Source organism: Heterodontus francisci, unplaced genomic scaffold (genome assembly GCF_036365525.1).
Source record: "Heterodontus francisci isolate sHetFra1 unplaced genomic scaffold, sHetFra1.hap1 HAP1_SCAFFOLD_862, whole genome shotgun sequence".
Taxonomy (NCBI): domain Eukaryota; kingdom Metazoa; phylum Chordata; class Chondrichthyes; order Heterodontiformes; family Heterodontidae; genus Heterodontus; species Heterodontus francisci.
The window spans coordinates 315,001-322,500 of record NW_027140099.1 but is presented as its reverse complement, the minus strand read 5'-3'; positions in this window follow the sequence as shown (position 1 = coordinate 322,500).

Here is a 7,500-nt window from a genome sequence, read left to right as displayed (position 1 = left end):
CAGCCGGGGTACGTCCCAGGCCGGCCGGACGGCGGGCAGCCGGAGGCAACGGCCTGGAACGGAGCCAGACTTGAGTCGTTCCGTGCCGTGGGCAAAAAGGCAGGGCTGCGGGTCAGCGCAGTTTGGCAAACCTAGCCGCAAGTGCGGGAAGGGCGGAGGAGCACACGGACGCCGCCTTCCCAAACTGAGCCCAAAGTGCCCAGGCATGCCCCCTTGATCTCGCCTAATCAGTGAGCCCAAAATAATTTCAGAGTGTGGAAACCTTATCCAAAAAGGTCGAAAAGAACGGCCAGAGATCAAGTCCGAAAGGGGAAATCAGTAACAAGCAAGCAGAGTAATCATTAACCAAAAAGCGCAAAATTATGTTAAAAGTGTGAAATCATTAACCAAAAACTCGAAAATAATGTCCAGAGACCAAGTCCGAAAGGGCAAATGGTTAACCAGTAAGCAGAGTAATCATTAACCAAAAATCGCAAAAGTAAGTAAAAAGTATGAAATCATTAACCAAAAATCGCAAAAGTAAGTAAAAAGTGTGAAATCATTAACCAAAAACTCGAAAATAATGTGCAGAGACTAAGTCCGAAAGGGCAAATGGTTAACCAGTAAGCAGAGTCATCATTAACCAAAAATCGCAAAAGTAAGTAAAAAGTGTGAAATCATTAACCAAAAATCGCAAAAGTAAGTAAAAAGTGTGAAATCATTAACCAAAAACTCGAAAATAATCTCCAGAGACTAAGTCCGAAAGGGCAAATGGTTAACCAGTAAGCAGAGTAATCATTAACCAAAAATCGCAAAAGTAAGTAAAAAGTGTGAAATCATTAACCAAAAATCGCAAAAGTAAGTAAAAAGTGTGAAATCATTAACCAAAAACTCGAAAATAATGTCCAGAGACTAAGTCCAAAAGGGCAAATGGTTAACCAGTAAGCAGAGTAATCATTAACCAAAAAGCGCAAAAATATGTTAAAAGTGTGAAATCATTAACCAAAAACTCGAAAATAATGTGCAGAGACTAAGTCCGAAAGGGCAAATGGTTAACCAGTAAGCAGAGTAATCATTAACCAAAAATCGCAAAAGTAAGTAAAAAGTGTGAAATCATTAACCAAAAACTCGAAAATAATCTCCAGAGACTAAGTCCGAAAGGGCAAATGGTTAACCAGTAAGCAGAGTAATCATTAACCAAAAATCGCAAAAGTAAGTAAAAAGTGTGAAATCATTAACCAAAAACTCGAAAATAATGTCCAGAGACCAAGTCCGAAAGGGCAAATGGTTAACCAGTAAGCAGAGTAATCATTAACCAAAAATCGCAAAAGTAAGTAAAAAGTGTGAAATCATTAACCAAAAATCGCAAAAGTAAGTAAAAAGTGTGAAATCATTAACCAAAAAGTCGAAAATAATCTCCAGAGACTAAGTCCGAAAGGGCAAATGGTTAACCAGTAAGCAGAGTAATCATTAACCAAAAATCGCAAAAGTAAGTAAAAAGTGTGAAATCATTAACCAAAAATCGCAAAAGTAAGTAAAAAGTGTGAAATCATTAACCAAAAAGTCGAAAATAATCTCCAGAGACTAAGTCCAAAAGGGCAAATGGTTAACCAGTAAGCAGAGTAATCATTAACCAAAAATCGCAAAAGTAAGTAAAAAGTGTGAAATCATTAACCAAAAACTCGAAAATAATCTCCAGAGACTAAGTCCGAAAGGGCAAATGGTTAACCAGTAAGCAGAGTAATCATTAACCAAAAGGCGCAAAAGTAAGTAAAAAGTATGAAATCAGTAACCAAAAAGCGCAAAAATATGTTAAAAGTGTGAAATCATTAACCAAAAAGTCGAAAATAATCTCCAGAGACTAAGTCCGAAAGGGCAAATGGTTAACCAGTAAGCAGAGTAATCATTAACCAAAAATCGCAAAAATATGTTAAAAGTGTGAAATCATTAACCAAAAACTCGAAAATAATGTGCAGAGACTAAGTCCGAAAGGGCAAATGGTTAACCAGTAAGCAGAGTAATCATTAACCAAAAAGGGCAAAAGTAAGTAAAAAGTATGAAATCATTAACCAAAAAGCACAAAATTAAGTTAAAAGTGTGAAATCATTAACCAAAAAGTCGAAAATAATGTCCAGAGACCAAGTCCGAAAGGGCAAATGGTTAACCAGTAAGCAGAGTAATCATGAACCAAAAATCGCAAAAGTAAGTAAAAAGTATGAAATCATTAACCAAAAAGGGCAAAAGTAAGTAAAAAGTATGAAATCATTAACCAAAAATCGCAAAAGTAAGTAAAAAGTATGAAATCATTAACCAAAAATCGCAAAAGTAAGTAAAAAGTATGAAATCATTAACCAAAAAGCACAAAATTAAGTTAAAAGTGTGAAATCATTAACCAAAATGTCGAAAACAATGTCCAGAGACTAAGTCCGAAAGGGCAAATGGTTAACCAGTAAGCAGAGTAATCATTAACCAAAAATCGCAAAAGTAAGTAAAAAGTGTGAAATCATTAACCAAAAACCCGAAAATAATGTCCAGAGACTAAGTCCGAAAGGGCAAATGGTTAACCAGTAAGCAGAGTAATCATTAACCAAAAATCGCAAAAGTAAGTAAAAAGTGTGAAATCATTAACCAAAAACTCGAAAATAATGTCCAGAGACTAAGTCCGAAAGGGCAAATGGTTAACCAGTAAGCAGAGTAATCATTAACCAAAAGGCGCAAAAGTAAGTAAAAAGTATGAAATCAGTAACCAAAAAGCGCAAAAATATGTTAAAAGTGTGAAATCATTAACCAAAAACTCGAAAATAATGTGCAGAGACTAAGTCCGAAAGGGCAAATAATTAACCAGTAAGCAGAGTAATCATTAACCAAAAAGCGCAAAAATATGTAAAAAGTGTGAAATCAGTAACCAAAAAGCGCAAAAGTAAGTAAAAAGTGTGAAATCATTAACCAAAAACCCGAAAATAATGTCCAGAGACTAAGTCCGAAAGGGCAAATGGTTAACCAGTAAGCAGAGTAATCATTAACCAAAAATCGCAAAAGTAAGTAAAAAGTGTGAAATCATTAACCAAAAACTCGAAAATAATGTCCAGAGACTAAGTCCGAAAGGGCAAATGGTTAACCAGTAAGCAGAGTAATCATTAACCAAAAGGCGCAAAAGTAAGTAAAAAGTATGAAATCAGTAACCAAAAAGCGCAAAAATATGTTAAAAGTGTGAAATCATTAACCAAAAACTCGAAAATAATGTGCAGAGACTAAGTCCGAAAGGGCAAATAATTAACCAGTAAGCAGAGTAATCATTAACCAAAAAGCGCAAAAATATGTTAAAAGTGTGAAATCATTAACCAAAAACTCGAAAATAATGTCCAGAGACTAAGTTCGAAAGGGCAAATGGTTAACCAGTAAGCAGAGTAATCATTAACCAAAAATCGCAAAAGTAAGTAAAAAGTGTGAAATCATTAACCAAAAAGCACAAAATTAAGTTAAAAGTGTGAAATCATTAACCAAAAAGTCGAAAATAATCTCCAGAGACTAAGTCCGAAAGGGCAAATGGTTAACCAGTAAGCAGAGTAATCATTAACCAAAAATCGCAAAAATATGTTAAAAGTGTGAAATCATTAACCAAAAACTCGAAAATAATGTGCAGAGACTAAGTCCGAAAGGGCAAATGGTTAACCAGTAAGCAGAGTAATCATTAACCAAAAAGGGCAAAAGTAAGTAAAAAGTATGAAATCATTAACCAAAAAGCACAAAATTAAGTTAAAAGTGTGAAATCATTAACCAAAAAGTCGAAAATAATGTCCAGAGACCAAGTCCGAAAGGGCAAATGGTTAACCAGTAAGCAGAGTAATCATGAACCAAAAATCGCAAAAGTAAGTAAAAAGTATGAAATCATTAACCAAAAAGGGCAAAAGTAAGTAAAAAGTATGAAATCATTAACCAAAAATCGCAAAAGTAAGTAAAAAGTATGAAATCATTAACCAAAAATCGCAAAAGTAAGTAAAAAGTATGAAATCATTAACCAAAAAGCACAAAATTAAGTTAAAAGTGTGAAATCATTAACCAAAATGTCGAAAACAATGTCCAGAGACTAAGTCCGAAAGGGCAAATGGTTAACCAGTAAGCAGAGTAATCATTAACCAAAAATCGCAAAAGTAAGTAAAAAGTGTGAAATCATTAACCAAAAACCCGAAAATAATGTCCAGAGACTAAGTCCGAAAGGGCAAATGGTTAACCAGTAAGCAGAGTAATCATTAACCAAAAATCGCAAAAGTAAGTAAAAAGTGTGAAATCATTAACCAAAAACTCGAAAATAATGTCCAGAGACTAAGTCCGAAAGGGCAAATGGTTAACCAGTAAGCAGAGTAATCATTAACCAAAAGGCGCAAAAGTAAGTAAAAAGTATGAAATCAGTAACCAAAAAGCGCAAAAATATGTTAAAAGTGTGAAATCATTAACCAAAAACTCGAAAATAATGTGCAGAGACTAAGTCCGAAAGGGCAAATAATTAACCAGTAAGCAGAGTAATCATTAACCAAAAAGCGCAAAAATATGTTAAAAGTGTGAAATCATTAACCAAAAACTCGAAAATAATGTCCAGAGACTAAGTTCGAAAGGGCAAATGGTTAACCAGTAAGCAGAGTAATCATTAACCAAAAATCGCAAAAGTAAGTAAAAAGTGTGAAATCATTAACCAAAAAGCACAAAATTAAGTTAAAAGTGTGAAATCATTAACCAAAAAGTCGAAAATAATCTCCAGAGACTAAGTCCGAAAGGGCAAATGGTTAACCAGTAAGCAGAGTAATCATTAACCAAAAAGCGCAAAAATATGTTAAAAGTGTGAAATCATTAACCAAAAACTCGAAAATAATGTGCAGAGACTAAGTCCGAAAGGGCAAATAATTAACCAGTAAGCAGAGTAATCATTAACCAAAAAGCGCAAAAATATGTAAAAAGTGTGAAATCAGTAACCAAAAAGCGCAAAAGTAAGTAAAAAGTGTGAAATCATTAACCAAAAACTCGAAAATAATCTCCAGAGACTAAGTCCGAAAGGGCAAATGGTTAACCAGTAAGCAGAGTAATCATTAACCAAAAAGCGCAAAAATATGTTAAAAGTGTGAAATCATTAACCAAAAACTCGAAAATAATGTGCAGAGACTAAGTCCGAAAGGGCAAATAATTAACCAGTAAGCAGAGTAATCATTAACCAAAAAGCGCAAAAATATGTAAAAAGTGTGAAATCAGTAACCAAAAAGCGCAAAAGTAAGTAAAAAGTGTGAAATCATTAACCAAAAAGTCGAAAATAATCTCCAGAGACTAAGTCCGAAAGGGCAAATGGTTAACCAGTAAGCAGAGTAATCATTAACCAAAAAGCGCAAAAATATGTTAAAAGTGTGAAATCATTAACCAAAAACTCGAAAATAATGTCCAGAGACTAAGTCCGAAAGGGCAAATGGTTAACCAGTAAGCAGAGTAATCATTAACCAAAAATCGCAAAAGTAAGTAAAAAGTGTGAAATCATTAACCAAAAAGCACAAAATTAAGTTAAAAGTGTGAAATCATTAACCAAAAAGTCGAAAATAATCTCCAGAGACTAAGTCCGAAAGGGCAAATGGTTAACCAGTAAGCAGAGTAATCATTAACCAAAAAGCGCAAAAATATGTTAAAAGTGTGAAATCATTAACCAAAAATCGCAAAAGTAAGTAAAAAGTGTGAAATCATTAACCAAAAAGTCGAAAATAATGTCCAGAGACTAAGTCCGAAAGGGCAAATGGTTAACCAGTAAGCAGAGTAATCATTAACCAAAAAGCGCAAAAATATGTTAAAAGTGTGAAATCATTAACCAAAAACTCGAAAATAATGTCCAGAGACTAAGTCCGAAAGGGCAAATGGTTAACCAGTAAGCAGAGTAATCATTAACCAAAAAGGGCAAAAGTAAGTAAAAAGTATGAAATCATTAACCAAAAAGTCGAAAATAATGCCCAGAGACTAAGTCCGAAAGGGCAAATGGTTAACCAGAAAATCCGTCGAATAATGTCCAGAGACTAAGTCCGAAAGGGCAAATGGTTAACCAGTGGAAGGGCGATCAAGCGGAAAAATTTGCCCCGGTTACCCGGGATGGAGTTCCAGAGGTCCGGCCAGAGTTGTCAAATTCGTCCCGCTGATCGGACGCTTGTCATTCGGGTGGCTGGGGGTTGGCGGGGTATCTGCACAGTAGTAGGAGGTGGCAAGTCGGGACTTGGACGTTTATTCCAAGAGTCCACCCGAGCCTCCAGGTCTGCAGAGACCGACCCTAGCTGCCGCCCAACCGACTTTTAAGCCTTTTTCGGATGGGGATTTTTTCCCATTTTCGTCCATTTTTCGGGTTTTCTGTCGGGCTTAATAGGCGGCAGCCTGACCCCCGGCCGAGGCGGGGGGCGCACTCTCCCTTGCGTAAGGGTCCGGATTTGCCCCGGAAAGTGCCCCCGACGGCCTCCCGACCCGGGTGCCTGCAGGGCGGGGGAAAGGGTAGTCCCAGCCGCAGGAAATCATTAACCAAAAGACTTAGCCGTCGGGGCAGAGGCTAAGACCCGGGCTGGTGAAATCATTAACCAAAAGGAATGCACCCTTTTCCGAAAGTGCAGGCCGAAATAAGGCGAGCCTTGGGCCGGGAAGGCCAAAACCCCCAACTCATGGAAGTGTATGGGGTCGGACTCGGCGACTTTCCCGGGCCCCGAGTTGACCTTTCCCCACGGGGGCGGTCAAGTTGCTCCCGCCAAGAGGGCACGTTGCATTTGCTGCCGCTCTAGTCCCCGGGCTAGTTAATCAGTTGCCGTCGGAAGTCCCGATGCCGAAATGAAAAATGGCCGTTGCGGCGATTTGGCGCCTCATTTTCGGAAGGACTACCGGCAGGCAACCCGCCGAATTGACACTTGCGATTCGGGTGGCTGGGGGTTGGCGGGGTACCCGGAGATTTTCGGGAACTCGATTTTCAGAACTTTTGCTGGCAGCGGTTGCACTTGCAAAGTGGCCGAAGAAGTGCTCCCTCAAGGAAGGACCTTCTTTTGAAATAAAAGACCTTCCGAAGAGTGCCTGGAAGTCATTTATGAGCATTTAAGGGTAAATCTGGCGGACTTTCCATGCTCTGTTGCCGGCTCTGAAATATCGCACAGTTGGGTCTAGGCCGGTAGACTGGCTGTGAAAACAGACAAAGTGTTTTGGCGAGCGAGAGAAAACAAGGCCTTGGAACAGATTGGGGGGTGCGGAGGCACACCACACCCACAGGAAAAGAATTAATGAAAAAAAAACCAAAGTCTATGACATGTCTGTTGGTACAGTGAGAAAAGCAAAGAAGGGAGGCTGCGATGGCAGAGCAAAGCCGACCTTCATACAGATATACATGTCAAAGAAAGAAACTATGCCCGCAAAAGACTTGGTGCGAAATAACAAGGCTCCTTGTGAACGGTTATCTTTGTCTGTCAGGCGCAGATTGTGGCGGCGTCGCCTGGTTTCCTTGGGTTGCACTACATGTATGTCCTAGTCTCA